The sequence below is a fragment of the Balaenoptera borealis genome (genome assembly GCF_965194805.1).
Source record: "Balaenoptera borealis genome assembly, chromosome: 15".
NCBI lineage: Eukaryota > Metazoa > Chordata > Mammalia > Artiodactyla > Balaenopteridae > Balaenoptera > Balaenoptera borealis.
Genome location: NC_138871.1, coordinates 36,669,947 through 36,678,017, shown reverse-complemented (window position 1 = coordinate 36,678,017; position 8,071 = coordinate 36,669,947).

The window sequence follows — 8,071 nt, the reverse complement described above, 5'->3', positions numbered from 1 at the left end:
TGACCATCTACTGTAAGCCTAGAGTCAAGCTGGAAGAATGCCCCAGTCTGTAGAATTACTGAGAAAGTCCCTGCCTAAAACAGTTGCCCATGCCTACCATCCTTGCCACCACACCCAGCCCATTCTTTTATATCATCTCATTTTCAGTGACACAGCATTCCAGCACAATTAGGGAATTTAGAAACCTCTTATAATACGATTATCCTACAAGCTCCCACTAGCAGCCTTAGTTTTCAGACCCTGGGGCCTTTGAAGGAAGAGATCTCCGTTCTTACCTGGACATTTCCAGCCCTTCATATAATATGGAAACCGGTTTTATTTTCTGGGCAAGGCCCAAAGGGGTGAGGAGAGAGTCTGCACAGATCAAGGGCCTGATGGGGCCTGTTACTAATGACAATTTAGATTCCCACCTTGGAGTGTGGCTGCCTTGATTCTCTGTTGTGCAGAGTGTTTGGAGGCTGATTAGTACTCAGTGATTCAGCTTTTCAATGTAGTCAAATCAAGAGGAGCAATTCCACGAGCCACCTCTTCCCAGGGGAGCAGAAAGGGCACTGATCTGTTTGTTGGGTCACCTGAGCCTGCTCAGAGGAACTTCCCATGACATCGTGAACGGCATAAACGATGGAGCAAGGAAGAGCGTGCACCGTCCGGGTACAGTCCCAGCTCTGCCGCTTGCTTGCTGTGTAACCCTGGGCACGATAACCTCTCTGTGCCTCAGTCTCCTTGTCTTTAAAATGGGAATAATAATCCTACCAATGGCATAGGCGTGTGAAGAGTAGAGGAGCTGATATACGTAAAATGCTCAGAAGAGTGCCCAGCACAGGGAAGGTCCTCTGTTAGTGCTGGCTCTCAAATCAGACACAGAGTGGCAGGAAAGCTTCCCAGCCAGTCTGTGGCCCTTTGCATCAGGCCCAACAAATGGCATGTCCTTGTTTGACCCTTTTCCCCTTGGAGAGACAGAAAGGAAGATCTATTTCAACTAGTAGGCCCCTCTGCCGATCCGTGCCTATGTGGTATGAGAGCATGCCCATTTTGAACATTTGTCCTAAAAATATTTGGATAACTGCTTAAAGGGAGCTAGGCTTTATAAACAGGTGTCAAGATGCACTTGAATGTCCCTTATACACAACTGAAGCCCTCTTCTGGAAAACTCAGGCTTTCCTTTCTTCAGCTATATCCTCCCAAGTTGCAACTCCGAATGCAGACAGCTGCTCCCAGCAGCGCCCTGCCTTCTCCACAGGAATTTGCTCTCCTGGGCTAAGCTCATTCCCTTTTCCTCATGCTCAGGGGAGGCAAAGGCAGGCTTCTGGTCTGCCTCCCAATCTCAGAGCCCTTGACCTGCAGGCCCCCTTACTTGGGGCTCTCAGTGAGTGAGTGAGCACATTAGCAAGAGGGAAATCTTGTCAATTGAAAGAAAATCTTCCCACCTCAAGGGAAGACTGCCATGAATCCCCACTGGTTTTTCATCTTTTCAAAGAGTTGGAACTGAGTAACCTAAAATTTCTTAAATCAGTGTCTCAAACCTACATTATTTCCTAGGAGCAATATATAAAAGAGTGTTGGGTTAGATTTTTTAGCAGATTTAGGATTATTTGGAGCTAGACACGAGACTGAGATGATAGTCTTGGGATTCTTAGGGTGGTTTGTACAGCGGAACTTCCCCAGGTGTCCCCTAGCTCCACCTTTAGAGGGAAAAGAAAACCGTGCATCAATCTCAGGAGTGTTCCTTCTTTGAAAAAATTTTTTCAGCGAGTGTCCTGAGGTCAGTAGAGATTCAGTGTCTCTTCACTTTTGTAAAAAATAATACCTTTATTGAGATATAATCCACACACCATAAAATTCACCCCTTTAAAGTATACAATTCAGTGGTTTTTAGTATATTCACAGAGTTGTATAACCATCACCACAATCTAATTCCAGATTTTCATCAGCCCAAAAAATAAACCCAGGACCTCTGACAACCACTTACCTACTTTCTGTCTCTATGGATTTGCCTATTCTGGACATTTTGTACATGTAGATACAAAATGTTTCTTTTATAGATACATCCCAGATAAAGAGAATTGGTGTTCAAAATGTAAACACTGCCCACCTTCCCACTACTTCCATTCTCCCCCCACACACCCACAGGAGAGCCTGTAAGATCTCGTTAATCATCAAATACAGATTCAATCATTTTAACCTATTGGGGCAAAAAAAGGAGGGGGTGGATTCCTGGATTAATAATGGATTAACGGACTTCCCTGGTGGCACAGTGGTTAAGAATCAGCCTGCCAATGCTCGACATGGGTTTGAGCCCTGGTCCGGGATGATCCCACATGCCACGGAGCAACTAAGCCCGTGCGCCACAACTACTGAGCCCGTGCGCCTAGAACCCTCGAGCCACAACTACTAAAGCCCGAGGGCCTAGAGCCCGTGCTCCGCAACAAGAGAAGCCACCGCAATGAGAAGCCCGCACACCACAACAAAGAGTAGCCCCCACTCGCCACAACTAGAGAAAGCCCGCGCACAGCAATGAAGACCCAACGCAGCCAAAAATAAATACATAAATTAATTAATAATAACGGATTAACCAGAACACTTAACTAATTTGAAGAACTTTTCCCCAAACATGTATAACTGATGAAGGTCTAGGTACCCAGACCACATGTTAAGTTACAATGTGGTCTGGATCCAGGCAACTGAGTCTGCTAACATTCTACTCCCCGCACTGTGTGGTTCCATGCCCAGCACCAGGCACATCATATTCTTTGTAAACGATGCCCCCTGGAGTTATGCAATGTGCAGACTTCATGGTTGTACATGGCAGCCCTGAACTCGGGAGGTGAGTTGCAGTTAAAAGATTTGACTCACGCTCAAACATAAAGCATGTGGAATACGTCTGCCCTGTAAAAACATTTTTTTTCCTTTTCAAAAGTAGTGGTTAATGCGTCTCAGAGGCAATGAGGCTGAAGTTAAGAGGAACATCCTTAATCAACTTCCCCGGTCAGGTTGGTTTTCCTGTTAGCGTGCCTGTCACAAGGGTTTGTTGCCAGCCTCTTTGTAGCATGAATGTACATTTTATCGCTAGGCCACAGAGCACCCTGGGCTGCTTGGCTGGGCTGCTCACAGGCCCTCCTGACCTCCAGCCAAGCCCATGTAAGAGAAGCAATCTCATGACAAAAGGATCCTGTGAGTGGTGGCCCACTCCATTCAGTCCTTCCAGAAACACAAGAGCAACAACGGCCAGGACTGAAAGAGGCCAGACACCAAAGAGTGCAATGCGCTGTGTGGTGTTATTCCATTTACACCAACAAAACTGACCTACAGAGTTAGAAGTCAGTTGAGTAGCCTGTTCAGGTGGAGAGAGGGGGTGGTGATTAGAGGGGGACAAGAGGGGCCTCCAGAAGTGCTGGCTATGTTCTTGATCTGGATGGGTGTTTGCTTTGTGATAATGAATTAAGTTGACCACATATATTTTATATACTTTTCCAGAAGTGAGTAATACTTCATTAGGAAAAATAATAGGGGTGGGGAGCAGGACCCAGCAGGAGATCCAACTCTCTGTAGGGGGTTCCCAGTTACTTTGGGTGACCATGTCTTTTCTTAGGTGTCCTGTGGCCCACGGGAAATGCTCTCAGCTAATTGCATCTTGGTCATCTAGAGCAGGGGTTCAGCCAACTGGCCTCCACGTCAAATCCAGCCTGCTTCTTGCTTTTGCGTGGCCCTCAGGCACTGCTCCAACAGACAAGCATTGTGAGCCATGGAGACCAAGCTTGGGTGGCCCCATCCACTGGGTCGGGGCCAACTCACCCATTAGGCACAGTACACACAGGGCCGAGGGCCCACAATATGTGTAGGAGCCCACAAAGATAATTTATTTTAAAATCAGAAGGAAAGCATATAGCCCATCCTGGATTATATTTGTGTTTATAAAATATAATCACAGTTATAAAATATAATCTTTAATATGTGCTTATGGTGGAAGGGTCCATGTGACAGAAGGCATGTGTGGCCCTGGTCCCCGTTCCTCCCTCCACTCCCAGCACCAGCCTCCCTGGTTGGTGGCCACATCTTACCCCTGCCCAGGGTCCACAGTGGTCACCACCTGCATGTTGGGGACTTCCCTGTTGGCAAATGCTGGGGACCAGGCAGTAGAAGTCCAGTCCAGGTGTTGGCAACTTGGCAAATTGCCTCCCCTCTGGTCAGTGGCCCAAGTTGAGATGACTGAACTTATGCTCCAGGCTCAGGTGACACTGGCAGAATGAAACAGACTGTGGCAGCCCAGCCTCCCGCCCCGTCTATCAAGCCTCTCCCCATCAGGCCAGTGGCTCTCTGTCCTGAAAATGTCTCCAAGATGATGGCACCTCGGCATCAAGGTGTCCACTCCTGGGAATGGCCCACCCCAGGCAAATGGGGTAGGATGGGGCAGGGCAGGAATTTTCTCTTCTGTTATATAAGAACCTACACGATATCCTCTATTTGGCCCTTCTCCCAGAAAGCCTAAATAACTTACCATCTGGTCCTTTATGGAAAAAGTTTGTCAACTCCTGCTCTGAAGAAAATATATTCCCTCTCTCCTGACCGATTTGCCACTGGTATGGTTTGGTGGAAACTGGAAAGTCATGTAAACTGTGCTGTAGTGTTCAGCCCAGGAAAGAGGGCCCAGCCATCTCAACCCTAGGACAATGGCCTGAGGTTTGTTGGTCGGCTGGTTGGAAGTTTTACTAGCTGGAAGACAAACAAAGGCACGTATCTCTGGGAGACTCCAAGAGGGCCCCCAGCAATCCCTGCCTGCAAGTATTCGTGCCCTGGTGGAGCTCCCATCCACACCAAGAAGGCCTCATTTGCGAACGAGTCTTGTAACCGCAAGTTGGCCTCCAGCCACAAATGCTACTTACTAGAAAAACTTAAATCCTCAGACACCAATAGTGAGAGGAGAAAAAGCCACATTCATGAGAATAAATGAGGCAAAGTAGAAAGTCCTACCCAGTGGTTCTCATTAGAATCACCTGAGCTTAATAAATGCTTAAGCCCCACCCTCAAAGAGTCTGATTCGATTGGTCTGGGTTTGGACCTGAATAATTTTCATTTTTTAAGTCCCAGGTGATTCTAATGTGCAGCCAAGGCTGTGAACTGCTGAGCTAGTGATTTATAATAAATATAGATTTGGTCGTTCAGGTGACCAAAATCTACTTCTCATATGGAGTTGGTCTTCATCCGCAGTTCCTGGCTCACAGCTCCCCAAACGCTTGGAATTCCCTGAGTGCTAGGAGCACGGCGGCATCTTTTGTCATAGTATTTGATCTCTTGTGCTCAGTTCCTGAAGTTGCTTCAGAGCCATAAGGGTGAAATGAACGTCCTGTTGTTCATAACCAGCCCCTTTCTACAACTTGGTTTATGTTAATGACGTGACTTTTGGAAAGCACCTAAGGATGGGAGCTGGTTGCCAGGGGAATCAACCGGTATTAGAGGTTGGAAATTTCAATCCCACCCCCTAACTTCAGGGAGGGGAGACGGGCTGGAGGTTGAATTGATCACCAGTGGCCAATGATTTAATCATTTTTCTTTAAATAAATGCCATTTATTGTATGTCAGTATCACAATAAAGGTGTTAATAAGATCTAAATCTCTTCCTCTACAAAAATCGTATCTGGCAAGGTAGTATGTAATGAAGCCTCTATAAAAACCCAAAAGGACAGGGTTCGGAGAGCCTCCGGATTGGTGAACACATGGAGATTTTGGGGGAGAATGGCACATTCAGAGAGCACAGAAGCTCCACGCCCCTTCCCACATATCTTGCTCTACGCATCTCTTTCATCTGGCTGTTCCTGAATTATATCCTTTTATAATAAACCTGTAATCTGGTAAGTATTTTCTGTGAGCCCTAGCAAATTAATCAAACCCAAGGAGGGGACCAAGGGGACCCCTGATTTATAGCCAACCAGTCAGAAGCACAGGTGACAACCTGGACTTGCGATTGGCATCTGAAGTGGGGGCAGTCTTGTGGGACTGAGCCCTTAACCTGTGGAATCTGATGTTCTCTCCTGGTGGCTAGTGTCAGAATTGAGCTGAATTTTAGGACACCCAGATGGTGTTGGAGAATTGATTGGTGGTGTGAGAAAACCAACCCCCCTCCCACCTGCACACTGGGATTTGGTGTTAGAGTTGGAGCTAGCCACGTTAGTCCTTTCTTAGCACAGGTGCCTTCTCTCAGTGTCTAGTCAGTGCTATTGACATGAAACATCTCTAGGCGGCCTTCAGTCCCTATATTCGATTTTCCTGCCATGTGTCTTTTTGTGCAATAAAAGTATACTACATTTAGCATTGTTCTATGCAAAGCTGATAGTGCCATTCACATGAGGAATTACAGTATTGAAGAATAGGGTTAACATAGATTTTTTTTTAACAATACCCATTAGCAAGTAGATGGAGTATTTTACGCCCTCGGCTGAGAGCCCTCATGGCATCCTGTACTGTAAGCCCTGATCAATGAGCACTTGTGCTTTGTTTCTTCATTTTGAGTCATGAAAGTCAATGTGTTCACTACTCCGTGGTGTTTATGTTCTCATGGTAATAGCTGTCAAAAAATATCCAAGTGACAGTCCTGGAGGTGTCACAAAAGTGCCAAGGAAGAGTGTCAGCTGGCTTTCAGAATGAACACCTTCAGGGAACTGGATGAGGAAACAGCAGAATCTGCAGTCAGGTAGGGAGTGCTAGAACCTCCCTGACTGATACGCATCAGAGCACATGGGAGGAAGAGATCCAAACAGTGAACAGGAACTAGAAGAAAGGGTAACAGGAGATTTGTTACAACTTCAGGGGATTTAAAGAGAATGATGTCACATTTTCTTGAGCCAGCCTGAATAGCTTTGATTCAGACAGAGTAACCTATTGGTAAGAGTTCCGAGTTACAGACAACAGAATCCACTCTAGTTACGAGAAGCATCGATTACCGGCTGTTAGTAAGAAGCAGAATTTCTGAGAATAATAGGGAAACAGACAGGTTGCTAATAGCCAGTAGCCAGGAACAATGCAGCTAAGAGTTATGAGTTCTAGAAGAACTGTTCTAACAGAAGTTCCATTGCTGGCACTGCCCACTGCCCCACACCCTGGCTACAAGGAACCAGGCAGTAGAACCCCGGCCCCAGCTACTGCATCTCGACGTCCCAATATAGCTCTACCCTGTATTCCTCACTTGCACCTTCCCAGGTGCACCTTTTAAGTTTCACACAGGTGCCTCTGCTCGGCAGAGCTTCGAAGGAGTCTGGAAAGGGGTTTCTAGGTTTTCAGGCTTTACTCCTGAGGGAGTTACAATGAGACTTGAGGGGTCAGTGGGCAGGGTCTGCTACAGCTCCCCTTTACAGGACATATCTCCCTACTCCAGACAAGGTCTGGATTCCCCTAAATGCCTGCATTATGACGCATGCAGATCTCCACAAGTGAACAAATACCACAAACCCTCTCATGATACTGCTGCCCACTAGCCAGTGGGTGTGTCTCTGAGGTGTCGCCATCTTCGTTCAGCAATATCTGTTTTACAGCTATTTGAAGCTTTACTTCCCCTTGTTCTTTTTTCTCTCAAATGAGTAGAAAACAGAGATACGAGAGTAATGATATTTGTGATAAGAAACAAAGTTCTCATAAACTTAATAAAACTGAAACAAAGACTAAAGATTACCAGTAGTGCCCAAAGAGGTCCACCTATAGCCTCAGTGAGACCCTTTTACGTGACAAAAAGATCAACATATAAAGAACACATCCTTCCTGGGAATGGAAACCCCCTTGTAATGTGGAAGGCTGTTTTTTGTTTTTTGTTTTTTGTTTTGGAGTTCTGAGTATTTATTTAGATAATACTGTATAATACTAAATTATATATTATACATAAAAATTAATTTATAAAAATATAATTTATTTAATTATACGTTTTTGTAATTTAATTTTTTTGAATTTTTGAATTTTGTTTTATTTATTTTTTTAGACAGCAGGTTCTCATTAGTTATCCATTTTATACATATTAGCGTATATATGTCAGGAAGGCTGTTTTTAACTTTTGCACATTATCACTTGGCTGCATTTTCCGGGCTCCATG